Here is a 13,777-nt window from a genome sequence, read left to right on the forward strand (position 1 = left end):
TGTTTATATACTTTGTGGAAAGACAAACAGGAGGGTCTGACCCTGAAGACTGAGGTTGCCCGGCAACACTCCGAGTGAGAACAGAGCCTCCCTCTCCCAGCAGGAGGGGCTGTGCCCAAATAGGACTTCCTGCCAGGCCAACAGGTGCTGGCGACAGGCGCTCCAGGCATCTAACTCCCTCAACAGCTGCCACCTAAACCTCAGACTGCCCGATGCCCAAGCAGACACTATGTCCCGGTTGGCAAGGCCACTCTCATGCTTACTCTCTAAAATGGGAAAGCAACTGAGTGGGGGGTGGGGGACTTGAATCCCCTTGGAGTCTAGATCCACATGAGTCCCAGCCACTGCGGCCCGAGCGCTCGTCCACAGAGTGCTGAGATCAGACACCGTGCACCTGTTCAACCTCTGCTCTTGAGTTCCAGCCTGTTGCCGAAAGACTCTCACCATTGTGTGCTCGAGCCCTTCGAGGGACACAGTTTTAATCAAAACAATCCATATTTACTCCCAAGTAGCTGACATCGAGGAAAATCATCAACGGGAACTCAATATATTGCCCTAAAGAAAAGAATGCCCTTTGAGATCTGTGGATTAAATGGTAAGAAGAATTTCATTGTTAATGTCCTGATTTTGATGGTGCTCGTTTCGCTTAGGGAGGAGAGTGTCCTTGTTTTTAAGAATTACAAACTAAAACATTCAGGGATGACAGAGCATTATATCAGCAACTTATTCTCCAATGGTTCAGGAAAGTTTCTTCTACTATTCTTGAAAGTTTTCCATATGTTCAGAATTATTTTAAAATCAACAACAAAAGAAGTATGTCAAATAAGAGGGAAATGTACCCCCTTCCCCAGAGATAACACTCTCCCTGGGGACACACTTAATATTTTCTTTCCGCAGGAGACACGTTTGTGCAACCCCTCGCCTCGTGTTTGTTTCCCTCTCTTCCTTCCCAACAGAACCCTGGGGGTGTTTAGAGTGGAGACCTGTATTGTAGCCCAGACTCGTTTGCAGAGGGGGGCTCGGTTCTGGGCAAAAAGATAGAAGCTGAGGACTTGTGGAAAGCTTGCTTGCTTGCCTTTTTTTTTTTTTTTTTTTTTTAAATGTTTATTTTGAGAAAGAGAGAGAGAGCACAATCAGGGCAGGGGCATCATGACCTGAGCCAAAGTCGGACGCTTACTCGACTGAGCCACCCAGGCGCCCCTTTAATGTTTTATTTAACAATATGTCTTAAGGATGTTTCCATGTCAGTTCTGGTAAGCACAGTATTTCAGAGCATGAAGAAACCACAATCTATCCACTCCCCTACTGACTGTTTCTTTTTTTTTTTTTTTTTTTTTCAATTTTTTTTTCAACATTTTTTATTTATTTTTGGGACAGAGAGAGACAGAGCATGAACGGGGGAGGGGCAGAGAGAGAGGGAGACACAGAATCGGAAACAGGCTCCAGGCTCCGAGCCATCAGCCCAGAGCCTGACGCGGGGCTCGAACTCACGGACCGCGAGATCGTGACCTGGCTGAAGTCGGACGCTTAACCGACTGCGCCACCCAGGCGCCCCCCCCTACTGACTGTTTCTAATCATCAGACATTGCAAGTGATGCTGCCTGGTATATTCTCATAGTACATCTTCCCACGTGTGTCAACATTTCTGTAGGAGAATCCTGGAAGAAGAGTTGCTGTACCAGAGGCCACGGGTGATGAGACATTTTGCTAGATGCTGATAAACCAGACCTTCAAAGTCTTCCTTCCGACAGAATTCAGAGCCCGTTCACCCATGCGCTCACATAAGCAGAATAGTGTCAGCTTTTAGATGAGTAAAGTATGCTGTGTTGTTGTCATTCTCATCTGCATTTACCAGACCCCCCCCCCCCCAGCGACTTTGAGCACCCCTTCATGTACTTGAAGTTGAAGGCCATTTGTATTTCTTTTGGCTATTAGTATCCTTTGCATATATTTCTGCTCGATTTTTATCCTCTTCCTGGTGATGTGCAGGAGGCTTATATGTGTTAAGCGACAAAGAGGAGGCGGGACAGTCTGCCAACAGTCTTTCTACTCTGCAAGCAGTCTTTAGGCTAATGTCCGCCTTTGCTACAGTGTATCCTAAACTTGGAGTTTCTCTGGGGCTCCCTCTGGAGAATGGCTTCTTCGCTAATGGCCCTCTCACCCCTCTGTGTTGAGTGGAGCCTGCCTCTGCCTTCTTCATAAATCTGATGCTGTTTGCTTTCAATATTCCAAAATCCCCCCTAAAAATTCTGATTCATGGGTAACGCCCTTTCTTCTTTTCCAGCTCAGTTATGGATTTGTTCTTTTAAGAAACATATTGTGTATCATTTTTTTATGTTTATTTCTTTTTGAGAGACAGAGACAGAGCGGGAGCGGGGGAGGGGCAGAGAGCGAGGGAGGCACAGAATCAGAAGCAGGCTCTTCTCTGTGCTGACAGCTCAGAGCCTAACACGGGGCTTGAACCCATGAGCCCTGAGATCATGACCTGAGCTGAAGTTGGACGCTTAACCGACTGAGCCACCCAGGCGCGCCTATATTGTGTACCATTTTAATCGAATTTTAGGACACAGGGAGGGGAGATCAAGACGATAGTGACTATGTCGTCTGCGGAAGAAGCTCCTTCTGCATTTCCCACTGGTCTCTGGGGTCATTGTCAAGGATAAGCTTTCCAGTAGAGTAGTAAAAGAATAGAATGTTGCCCCTGCCCCCATTCCCCAAAGGAAAGTAGTTCAAATACCAAGAAGAGCTAATGAAAATTTGTGGATTTTTCAGAAAAGATGAAGATAAAAGTCATTTAATTCCTAAAGGCTAGAGTCCCCATATGTTCAAGTGACTAATGATAGACTAATAAGTTATTTAAAAAAATGTCTTCCCCAGTCGTTTTTAATTAAATGTGAACATCCCTGGGCTGCTGATAGAGGATTCAATGCTTAAATTTGCAAATGATGTTGAATTTGACATCGGGATTAGAATGTCAAAAATTAAAACTAAGGCACATGACTGAAAGTCTGTTCAGGAGTTCAGGAAATAACTCGATGGGGAGAATTTACACTATGGAGCCTTTATATCTGTGTCTTAGAGAATTTATTTGAACATAAAAATGTAGTCATTTTTCCAATAATAAGAGCTTTATGATACCTGTGAAAGTAATTAGACACAATGGTTTCCCTTAGAAATGTGTCCCAAAGCCCTGGAAGAGAAGACGGGAATCCTGCAGGAGCTGTGACATCAATGTCCCTTACAGCCCCGGGTAAGTCAGCACACACAGCTTGATGGTGTTGGGGACAAGGGAGGCGGGCCCAGGTGTGGAGCGTGTCAGAGCAGGGGACAGAGAGACACGAGAGAGAACAGCAGCACATGTGAGAATGATCTGTCCATCCCGCAGGACCAGCCCGCAGGCTGCACACATATGGGACGGCAGGGGAAACAAAAGCAGCCACAAGAAACGGGGTTGGGTAGCTGTCACGTCACAGCCGGAAGAGCACGTGCAAATGCCTGCGGTAGGACACCGAGGCCGCCCAGGGCTCACTGCGTTCGTCAGGTTCTCCAGAGACACAGAACCAATGGGATGTGCATGGAGATATATACAAAGAGATTTGTTTCAAGGAATTGATCCACCCAATTGTGGGAGGCTGGCAAGTCCAAAGCCTGCAGGGTAGGCTAGCAGTCTGGGGACCCAGAGTAGAGTTGATGTTGCAGTTCAAGTCCAGAGGTAGTCGGCTGGCAGAATTCCTTCTTCTTCACAGGACCTCAGTCTGTTTACTCTTAAAGCCTTCAACTGATTGGACGAGGCCCACCACATCATGGAGATTAATGTACTTTACTCAAAATCTACTGAATTAAATGTTGATACGATCTAAAAATACCCACACAGCACCATCTAGACTGGTGTTTAAATGAATATCTGGATACCATGGCCTAGCCAAGGTGACACATAAAACTAACCATCATACACACCTTTCTCCTGTGTTCTCCCTCAACTGGTCAGGAGGTCTGGGATGATGGGGAGGGCTGGATTTCCAGCTGTTTCAAAGGCAGTGAAGAAATGCCATTTGGTTTCTGTCACTGTCGCCTGGGTCTGAGGAAAACCTGCATTAGAACGAACACTGGGGGGGGGGGGGGGGTGGTGCCTGGGTGGCTCAGTTGGTTAGGTGACTGACTTCGACTCATCGACTCAGGTCATGATCTCATGTTTCCTGAGTTCGAGCCCCACGTCGGGCTCTTTGCTGACAGCTCGGAGCATGGAACCTACTTCAGATTCTGTGTCTTCCCTTCTGTCTACCCCTCCCCTGCTCACGCTCTGTGTCTCTCTGTCTCTCAATAATAAATGAACATTAAAAAAAAAAAATTAAAAAAAAAAAAAGAACAAACACCGGGAAGTGATCATGTTGTGAAAAATTTGACATTATTACCTGATGCCATACACCATGAATGTGCCCAGTCGACACGCAGATGCTGTTCGGACTCCTGACAGATCCCTCCTGTCATGATTGAAGCCCGTCACCCTCAAGCCTCGGTTCTCAAACTTCCAGAGGAGGAAGGGCCATTCTTCATTTTGTTGTTGTTCTTATCACAAGGAGAAAAGAAAATATCAAAGCTCTCCATTTTTCCATTTTCCCAGGAGAGAGCGCAGGTTGAGCTCTCCAAAACCTCTGAGTTTTACATTTCTTTCGCATGAAAATCTATGCCTCTGGGGAAGAAAAAATTTATTTGTGAGCTCAGATGTTTGCAATAGAGAGCGTCCCGGCAGAAAAGTAATTATGTGTCCTGGAGAGGCTGGTTGAAGGGAAGGTGTGAGGTTCGTCCCAGTGCTGTCCTAGCGTTAAGGGGGAATACCCGACATGGGCCATTACAACAAGTGCAGAAACCCCTAGATCAGGAATCACGTGCACCCGGATTCTAATTCTGATGCTGCCGCTAACCGATCACGTGACCTCAGGCAAATCGCTTCAGTGTTCTCTCCCTCAGTTTTCCAGATCTTTAAGATGGAGATAATAATCCACGCCTCCCTCCCAGAGTTACTGTGCTTAATTTTGATAATATACATAAATGTGCCAAGGGCCACGTAAACGTGAATAACTATCATTTCTTTGGACAGAGACAGCTGTTTCTAGGAACAAAATAATACTGAAATTGGAGAACTAAGGTCACCTACCTGATCATTTTAATCTTTCACTCACAGGCAGTGGGGACTCTAACACTTGCTAACGCCCTGTACAGAGACGGCATTGGCAGATCACCGGCGATCGATTTTATGAACTCTGGAAGTGTTGATTTCAGTGTTTATTTTTGTTTCAGATGTGCAGCCAGAAAGAACAGCAGTGATGCTGAGTTGCTAGAGGAACACAGCAGATGGACCCCCTGTTGGGACCTTTCCTTCCGTTCTGAGCGCCTGGACTGCACTGGAGTGAGAGGCTATCAGTCACATGGACCCCTTTTCTCCAGTGCAGGCAAGTGAGTGGCCCTGGGCTGGCCAATCAGAACACCCACCTCCCTTGCCCCAGTGACTGGTCCAGGAGAGGTCATGTGACCTAAACTGACTCCGGACCTTCTCTGTGGCCCTGATGTCAGCTCTGAGGAAGAGAGATCTTCTCTTCTTTGTGACTGTGAGCATTTTGTCTTTGGTTTCTTAGCAAATGTGTGTGTTGTGAGTCGAAGAGCGTCCCCCGCCCCCCAGCTTTAGGTGCACCCACAACCTCAGCATGCAACCTTAATTGGAAATAGGGTCTTTGCAGGTAACATTGGTTAAAAATCTTGAGATGATGGGGCGCCTGAGTGGCTTGGTCGGTTAAGCGTCCGACTTTGGCTCAGGTCATGATCTCACGGTCCGTGGGTTCGAGCCCCACGTCGGGCTCTGTGCTGACAGCACAGAGCCTGGAGCCTGCTTCAGATTCTGTGTCTCCCTCTCTCTCTGACCCTCCCCCGTTCATGCTCTGTCTCTCTCTGTCTCAAAAATAAATAAACGTTAAAAAAAATTTTTTTTTTTAAATCTTGAGATGCAATCCTCCTGGATTTAGGGTGGGCCCTACATCCAGTGACCGGTGTCCGAAAAGGAAGAGGAGAGGACACAGAGACACAGAGAAGAGGCAGACCTTGGAGGGACGCACGGACACACGAGGAAACACCAAGGATCGCCTACCAGCAGCCACCAGGAGCGAGGAGACGCAGGGATGGTTTCTCCCTCAGAGCCTGCAGAAGGCACGAACCTGACTGACACCTGATTTTCCACTTCTGGATGGCAGAACTGGCAGAGAATAGATTCGCATCGTCCGAAGCCCCCCGTTGGGCGGTCGTTCATCACGGCAGTCCTAGGAAACCAACAGAGAGTCCTGCAGAATTCAACAAGTTGAATGGACACAGTGGGCCCGAGGAAAGGGGGGAACTAGGGTACCCCAGGGACCTGGCGGCCGGCATGTGGACCTTCGGTATGACGCTCCTCTGTGTCCCGCAGCTCCTCTGTGCCAGACCGTGTCTCTCAATTGAAATAAGGTGGGAGAAAAAAAAAATCTGGCCCAGTTGATGCCAGATGACTTCCCTTGATCAAATCATGGTGGCATGGGAGAAAGTCGGGCCCTGTCAGGACCCACCCCTTGTGGATAGCGGGAAAGCTCTCAGAAAAGGGAATGCTGGGGGGCGGGTCTCAGGGAGCCTGGATATTTCCAAACCTCATCTACTGCGCTTATATCAAGTAACAGGTCACTGAGATAGACCACTGGCTTCTAATTCTGTCTGGTAAGCATAATCCCGAGGAAACTTACACAATTGTAGTTTGCGGGATCCTACCCCAAATCTGCCTAATGGGAATTTCAACAAATATGGCCTGAGACGTCTGCTCCCCCCAAAAGTCATTGGGTGATTATGATGACAAGCCAGTAGGAATAGTGGGGTAGTGCTAACTAAAGTTTTTGGACAAGATGCATCGTAGGTGTGACTTAAAGTGGGTCCTGGGGGGAGCATAAGACTCTTTCGGCCGAAGGAGTGAATTCCAAGCAGATTCTTAAAGATTCTATGAGTCCTTGGGGCACCTGGGTGGCTCAGTCGGTTGAATGTCCAACTCTTAGTTTCGGCTCAGGTTATGATCTCATGGTTTTGTGGGTTCGAGCCCCACATGGGGCTCTGTGCTGACAGTGCAGAGCCTGATTGAGATTCTCTCTCTCTCTCTCTCTCTCTGCCCCTACCCCACTTGTGCTCTCTCTCTCTCTCTCAAAATATATAAATAAACTTAAAAAAAATAAAGATTCTATGAGCCTTCTTAGATACTCCCAAAAATAGCTGCAAAGGAAAAATACTTGGGTGTATGAGTTGGATTGGCAAACCGACTTTTCCTGTATGGATTTGTCTGTGAATTTATTACATGCTCTCATTTCATGATCCATGTAGTGAATCAACCAATTTCATCCCTGTTTCAACGAAAATTGTGTAATACCCTGAGAGGAATCAGGGCACATGCACCCTTGAATTCAAAGGTTATAGGGCCACACAGTGAACCTACCCTATAGTATCTGGATTTGAATTAACATATTATAATGGAAATAACTGACATTCTGCCATAATTTTAATTTTTTTAACAGTTATTTATTATTGCGAGACAGAGCATGAGTGGGAAAGGGGCCGAGAGAGAGGAAGACACAGTATCCAAAGCAGGCTTCAGGCTCCGAGCTGTGAGCACAGAGCCCGACACAGGGCTCAAACTCACAAACGGTGAGATCGTGACCTGAGCTGAAGTCAGATGCTTACCCGACTGAGCCACCCAGGTGCCTCAATAATTTAAAAAAATATCTTAACCAAAAAATTACTCCTCAACTTCTGATTTGGAGTGATTTTTTTGTCTTCATTCTTATCAAGGGCAGCGGTTTGAAACTTATCCAATAGTTATAACTCAAAGCCTAAATGTTCTTTTTCTAAATATTTGCACTCCAGGGAGTAGAGTTCTCGAAATGTCACTCATGCACTTGTATACACACACACACACACACACACACAGCTAACACTCCCCAAGGTCCCCATTTAGAATAAAAGACACATCTAATCAAACTCACCGCCGTCTAACACTTATTAAAACTATGTACTGTGAATAATACAGATTTGATGTGTTTACAAAAGAGGTAGCCTTGAATGCTGTTTGAAATTTAATCTGCAGATAACAGAAGAGTTACCATCGGGTGAGCCTGGGAGTGAAGAGTGGTTAAATATTTTCAGATTGCTTACTGGGCATCAGCTACCGTTCTAAGTGCTTTTGTTAATTCATTTAAACCTCACAACGAACCTATTAGGTAGGTTCTTTTATTATTATCACCATTGAACAGACGAAGAAACAAGAGTACATGGAGATTACTTAATGCAACCAAATCACACGGCTCACAAATGACCCTGCCTGGGTTCAATCCAGGCAGTCTGGCCCTATAGATGTGGTGTAATAGGAAATATATTTGGCTTTTGTCCCTGGTTCCTGGCACAGAGCTCCTGAAACCCTTGGGATTTCCTGAGTGACAGGGATGTCTTTTTTGACTCGTGATGGGCCCCTTTTGACCACATCTGAGCTTGTGCTACTGAGGGGACTTAGGGTAGAGCCCCTACACAGGCTCAGGTGGGGCTGATCACCAGAAGGACCAAGCCATTAGAGAGCTGGAACTTTTGGCCCCACCTGCCAGCCTCTGGGAGGGGAAGGGAGGCTAGGGATGAAGCTCTAGAAAAACTCCTAAATAACAAGATTTGCTACACTTCCTAGTTGGTGCTGGGAGGGTGGTGCATCCAAGGCGGCCCAGAAACTCTGGGCTCCCCGCCCCCATGCCTTGCAGAGAAAGAAAAAGAGAAGTTAGTTGGGTACAGAACTTTGAAGTTGGGTACAGATCTTTGTACTTGGAAGTCAACAAAGAGCAAGAGAGACAGGGAAAAGGCCAAAAAGATTGGAGAACTTCGAAACACAGGGTCAGAAAAGCAAGAACAATACACATCAAGGGCCAAATGCCTCCAAGACTTCAAGAAAGAGAAGCTCCATGGGAACTTTGTACTGAATGTTGGGGATATTAGTGACTCAGAAATACAAGTCCTGAAGAGAACCAGAGTCAGGATCCACAGGGCAGAGAATTCGGGCGTGGCCAACAGTGAGGAGACAGAGACGGCAGTGATGGGAAGGCTTGTCTTTCAAACAGTTTGCTGGTGAAAAGAATGAGAAAGGGGTAGAGTGTTTTAAGGTAGAAGGGAGACAGCAGTAAAGTATCGCCCAAACTGAAAAAGGCACTTTGAGACCAAAAAAATGAAGCAGGTGACTTCATACAGTTTACACAGTTTTATTCAGGGTAACTTACTGATGGCGAGTGGGGCAGGGATCAGGTGTGCGACAATCCAGAACTGCACAGCCCTTGTCTGCAAAGTCTGGACCTTAGTCCACAGACTTTATAGAGCGAGGGGATGAGCAGAGGTCACTGCGGGAGGACAAAGGGTCTAATACTTAACAGACCTCATGGCGCCATCTATGCACCAGAGGGAGTGGGAAGAAACTGTTATCTCTACTCTAAAGTAGAGTTATCTCTACTAGTTATTTCTACTCTCAAGTGATCTAAAGTTACTGTCTAAACAACTTCAGGGAAGTTCGGAACAAGCCTTCCCACATCCTCAAATTCCCGAATTCCCGTCAGGGCACGCATTAATGGGGGACATCATCTCACAGACATGAACAAGATGGCGGGCCAAAGATGGAGTCAGTATTGTTAGCACTCCTACGGTCTGGAAACAACAAGGTATGAGCAAAGTATACAATCTTTGTTTCTCTGTTTGCTTAGAGGGAGAGCAAACCCATGGTAGGTGCTCAGTTACTTCGTCTACAAACGAAACTAATGGCTCGCATCTATTTTGTGTTTTCTATATGTCAGGCACTACTCCTAAGCACTTCACATGTATGAACTCACTTATTATTTCCAACAGTCCTATTTGAAGTAGTGATATTCTTATCATCATCGCAATGATACTGTGGGGAAACTGAGGCACATAAAGTTCAAGTCCTCTGCCCAAATCCGTGCTCTTAAGCTGCTCTCACTACTGACCATAACGATGGGTTTGAAGATCACATGGAGACAAGACTTTTAGAGGGCCTTATTTTTAAAACGAAACCCAGAGCAAATGACATTAATATTCATTAATGATTTTCTATATTAGGCAGGGAATGGGTATGACAGTGGGAGGTATTAAGAACAAAGACTTGAAGATTTATAAGATAAAAGGCCATTATAAAAACAACTCTCTTCCTCACTGCTGTAGCCTCAGCAGCCAGCACCACGTGCATGATGGGAATTCCAGTAATATTTGTTGAAGAATAAATAACCCCAAGCCATGAATTACGATGATCACATTGGCAATATTGATTGCTGCTCACATGATGTTTGGTTATGATGAGAAGGAAGAAATAGTGGAAGAAAAAAGTAGCTATTTTTAAAAAGCACATCCCGTACTTCTTGTTTAGTCTTTCACATGAAGATTGCTTCTTTTTAAAATCTAAGTCTAGGGGCGCCTGGGTGGCTCGGTCGGTTAAGCAGCCGACTTCGGCTCAGGTCATGATCTCGAGGTCCGTGAGTTCGAGCCCCACGTCGGGCTCTGTGCTGACAGCTCAGAGCCTGGAGCCTGTTTCAGATTCTGTGTCTCTCTCTCTCTGACCCTCCCCCGTTCATGCTCTGTCTCTCTCTGTCTCAAAAATAAATAAACATTAAAAAAAAAATTAAAAAAAAAATCTAAATCTAAGGGATATTCCTTACCATTCCTTCGCTGTCCAGATGGCTATAAAAAAAAAAAAAAAATACCATAGGCTGAGGGGCTTATAGACAACAGATATTTACTTCTCATAGTTCTGGAGTCTGGAAGTCCAAGATCATGGTCCTGGCAGACTGGGTGTCTGGTGACAGAGAAAGCCTCTATGTCTTCACATGGTGGAAAGGGTGAAGGGTCTCTCTTGGACCTTTTTTATAAAGGCGCTAATCCCATCGTGAGGACACAGTTCACCTGCCAGCATGACCTGCTCACTCCACACATCATCACCTTGGGGGTTAGGATCTAAACATCTGAATGTGAGGGGAAGGCACATTCAGACCATAGCAATCCCCAAATCATTTTCTGTCCCTCTCCTCTTCGTAAGAGTTCTTAGGTTTTACGTGTGTGTGTGTGTGTGTGTGTGTGGTATGATTTTTTTGTTATTGTGGGTTTCTTTTGTTGTTGTTGTTGTTGTTGTTGTTTTGGGTTTTTTTTTTTTTAATGATCTATGTTGCTGGAACAGTAGAGGGAGCTCAAATGAATGAACAGAGGTCGCTGCTATTGTCTGACGCTTCCAAGGCACAACATATTTGAAAACCAGTCCTGTTAGTTTTCCCTCCCATTAGAAACAGGGAACAGGGCACAGTCACACTAGTTAAAACAAGGTGCTGGAGGGGGCACCTGGGCGGCTCAGTCGGTCAAGCACCCGACTTGATTTCGGCTCAGGTTATGATCTCACGGTTCGTGAGTTCGAGCCCCACATCGGGCGTCTCGCTGACAGTGTGGAGTCTGCTTGGGATTCTCTCTCTCTCCCTCTCCCTCTGCTCCTCCCCCACTCACCCTTGCTTCTTTCTCTCTCTCAAAAAAAAAAAAAAAAAAAGGTGCTGGAGCTGAAGCATTGCTTTCATGTGTTGAGAAAGCCTATCTCATCCAGCAGCACATCCCAGAAGGGACTTTAAGGAGCAAGATTCATACGGAATCTCACCCCTATGGGAGAGAAGTGGGGCTGGAGGCTTCTCTAGCATGAATGGATGCTCCTCCAACAGATGGAGGCCTCCTTGGAAGTGGTCAAGTTAGGAAGGGAGTTCTGGGCCACTGTGGATCTCCTTTCACTACAATACATAGTCCATATATGGGTAATGTAATTACCGATGTATTTGGGTTTAAATCTACTTTTCTATTCGTTCCATCTGTTTCATATATTTTTGTGATGGTTAATGTTATGTGTCAACTGGACTGGGCCATGGGGTACCCAGATATTTGGTCAAACATTATTCTGGGTGTTTCTGGAACACCCAACGTTCCAGAACATTGTTCTGTTACTCTCATTAGAGAGTAACATTAGAGTAAAGCAGATTGCCCTCCACAATGTGGGTGGGCCTCATCCAATCAGTTGAAGCCCCAGACAGAACAAAAAGATCAGCCCTCTTCCTTCCAGGTAAGAGAGAATTATCCAGCAAACCGCCTTCAGACTTTATCTGCACCATAAGGCTTCCCAGGATTTCCTTACATGATACAATCAACATTTCAGAGCTTGAAGAAATAGACTTGAGATACTTGGAAAATTGTGTGTACCATCTCATTCCCTGATTATTATGCCGAATGCACAAGCTGTTACTATTATCAGACTCAAGAGTGCACTTATTAATTCAAACCCTCGCTCATTCCAAAAGGAACGTAGCCAGAGTCACACAGGAAGACTCTGGGGAAGGAGAGGGCACTGCTTCAATTTTTTGATTGTCCATTTACAGATCCAGATCCTAAACAAATTGAAGACAGTGCATGAGCCTTTTTTCCCTGCTGTATCTGAGAGTTCTCAGCGTTTATCAGTGTCATACCTGCTAATACAGAAGGGGCCGGTGCATGGCTCTTATTAATATGCTGAAAATATTTGCTCCTGACATCTGTCATTTTGCATAACTATGCATATAAACCACAGACACCATCTGGGATGTCAGAGCAAAGGGGATTGTGCCTGTTTGAAATTCTCTTCCGATTTAATTTCACAGTTTTTAGAAGTCTTGTTTTTCTTCCATGATAATCATAGGGAAAATAATTAACAATTACCCTCTGAGTGATAAAATTACTACAAATTAAGAAGCAGTTATGACTATAATTTACAAATAATTATGCGACAGGAAGGAGCATGAAGAGTGCAGAACTAATGAAACAAAATTAATTAAAGCTACTAAGAGATCATTTTGGCTTTTTAACTATTTGTTTCAGTCCCTTAAAGACAGACTGTCCCAGGGGCGCCTGGGTGGCTCAGTCGGTTAAGCGTCCAACTCTTTTTTTTTTTTTAATGTTTATTTATTTTGAGAGAGAGCATGAGTGGGGGAGGGGCAGGGAGAGAGGGAGACAAAGAATCTGAAGTAGGCTCTGCATTGACCGCAGTGAATCCAATGCAGGGCTTGAACTCACAAGCAGTGAGGTCATGACCTAAGCCAAAGTCAGAAGCTCAAGGACTGAGCTACCCAGGCGCCCCACCCCTCTTTTTTAAAATTTTTTTTTTTAAGTTTTTATTTATTTTTGAGACAGAGAGAGACAGAGCATGGACGGGGGAGGGGCAGAGAGAGAGGGAGACACAGAATCGGAAGCAGGCTCCAGGCTCTGAGCCATCAGCCCAGAGCCCGACGCGGGGCTCGAACCCACGGACCGCGAGATCGTGACCTGAGCTGAAGTCGGCCGCTTAACCGACTGAGCCACCCAGGCGCCCCCCCCCCCTCTTTTTTTAAAGAGACTTTATTTTTTAGGCAGTTTCAGACTCACAGGATATATACAGCCTTTCAGATCAGCCTCTTCCACTTTGTAAATATGCATGTAAGTTTCCTCTACGTCTTTTCATGGCTTAATGGCTCATTTATTTTCAGTGCTGAATAACATCCCATTGTCTGACATAATTTTACATAGTACGCTAACTCTTGACTTAACGTAAGATTTTTCTCGCTTCCTTTTCTGTATATCCACTGATTAGACCACCAGAAGTTATACTTACAGCAATTTCATTTTCGATCGATATAATCAAAAGCAGTATCAG

At 45.5% G+C, this 13,777-nt stretch overlaps 1 long non-coding RNA gene across 1 annotated transcript; it reads right to left on the reverse strand.

Moving 5' to 3' along the window:
• Window positions 1-3,074: 3,074 nt before the first annotated feature.
• LOC132691516 (uncharacterized) lies at window positions 3,075-5,814 on the reverse strand. The gene is made up of 3 exons (XR_009615834.3): window positions 4,413-5,814; window positions 3,958-4,089; window positions 3,075-3,778 (listed from the first exon to the last, which is right to left on the reverse strand). It is a non-coding gene; the product is annotated as an uncharacterized LOC132691516 (long non-coding RNA).
• Window positions 5,815-13,777: the final 7,963 nt, after the last annotated feature.

This window comes from Panthera onca, chromosome B1 (genome assembly GCF_046562875.1).
Source record: "Panthera onca isolate mPanOnc1 chromosome B1, mPanOnc1 haplotype 2, whole genome shotgun sequence".
Taxonomy (NCBI): Eukaryota; Metazoa; Chordata; class Mammalia; order Carnivora; family Felidae; genus Panthera; species Panthera onca.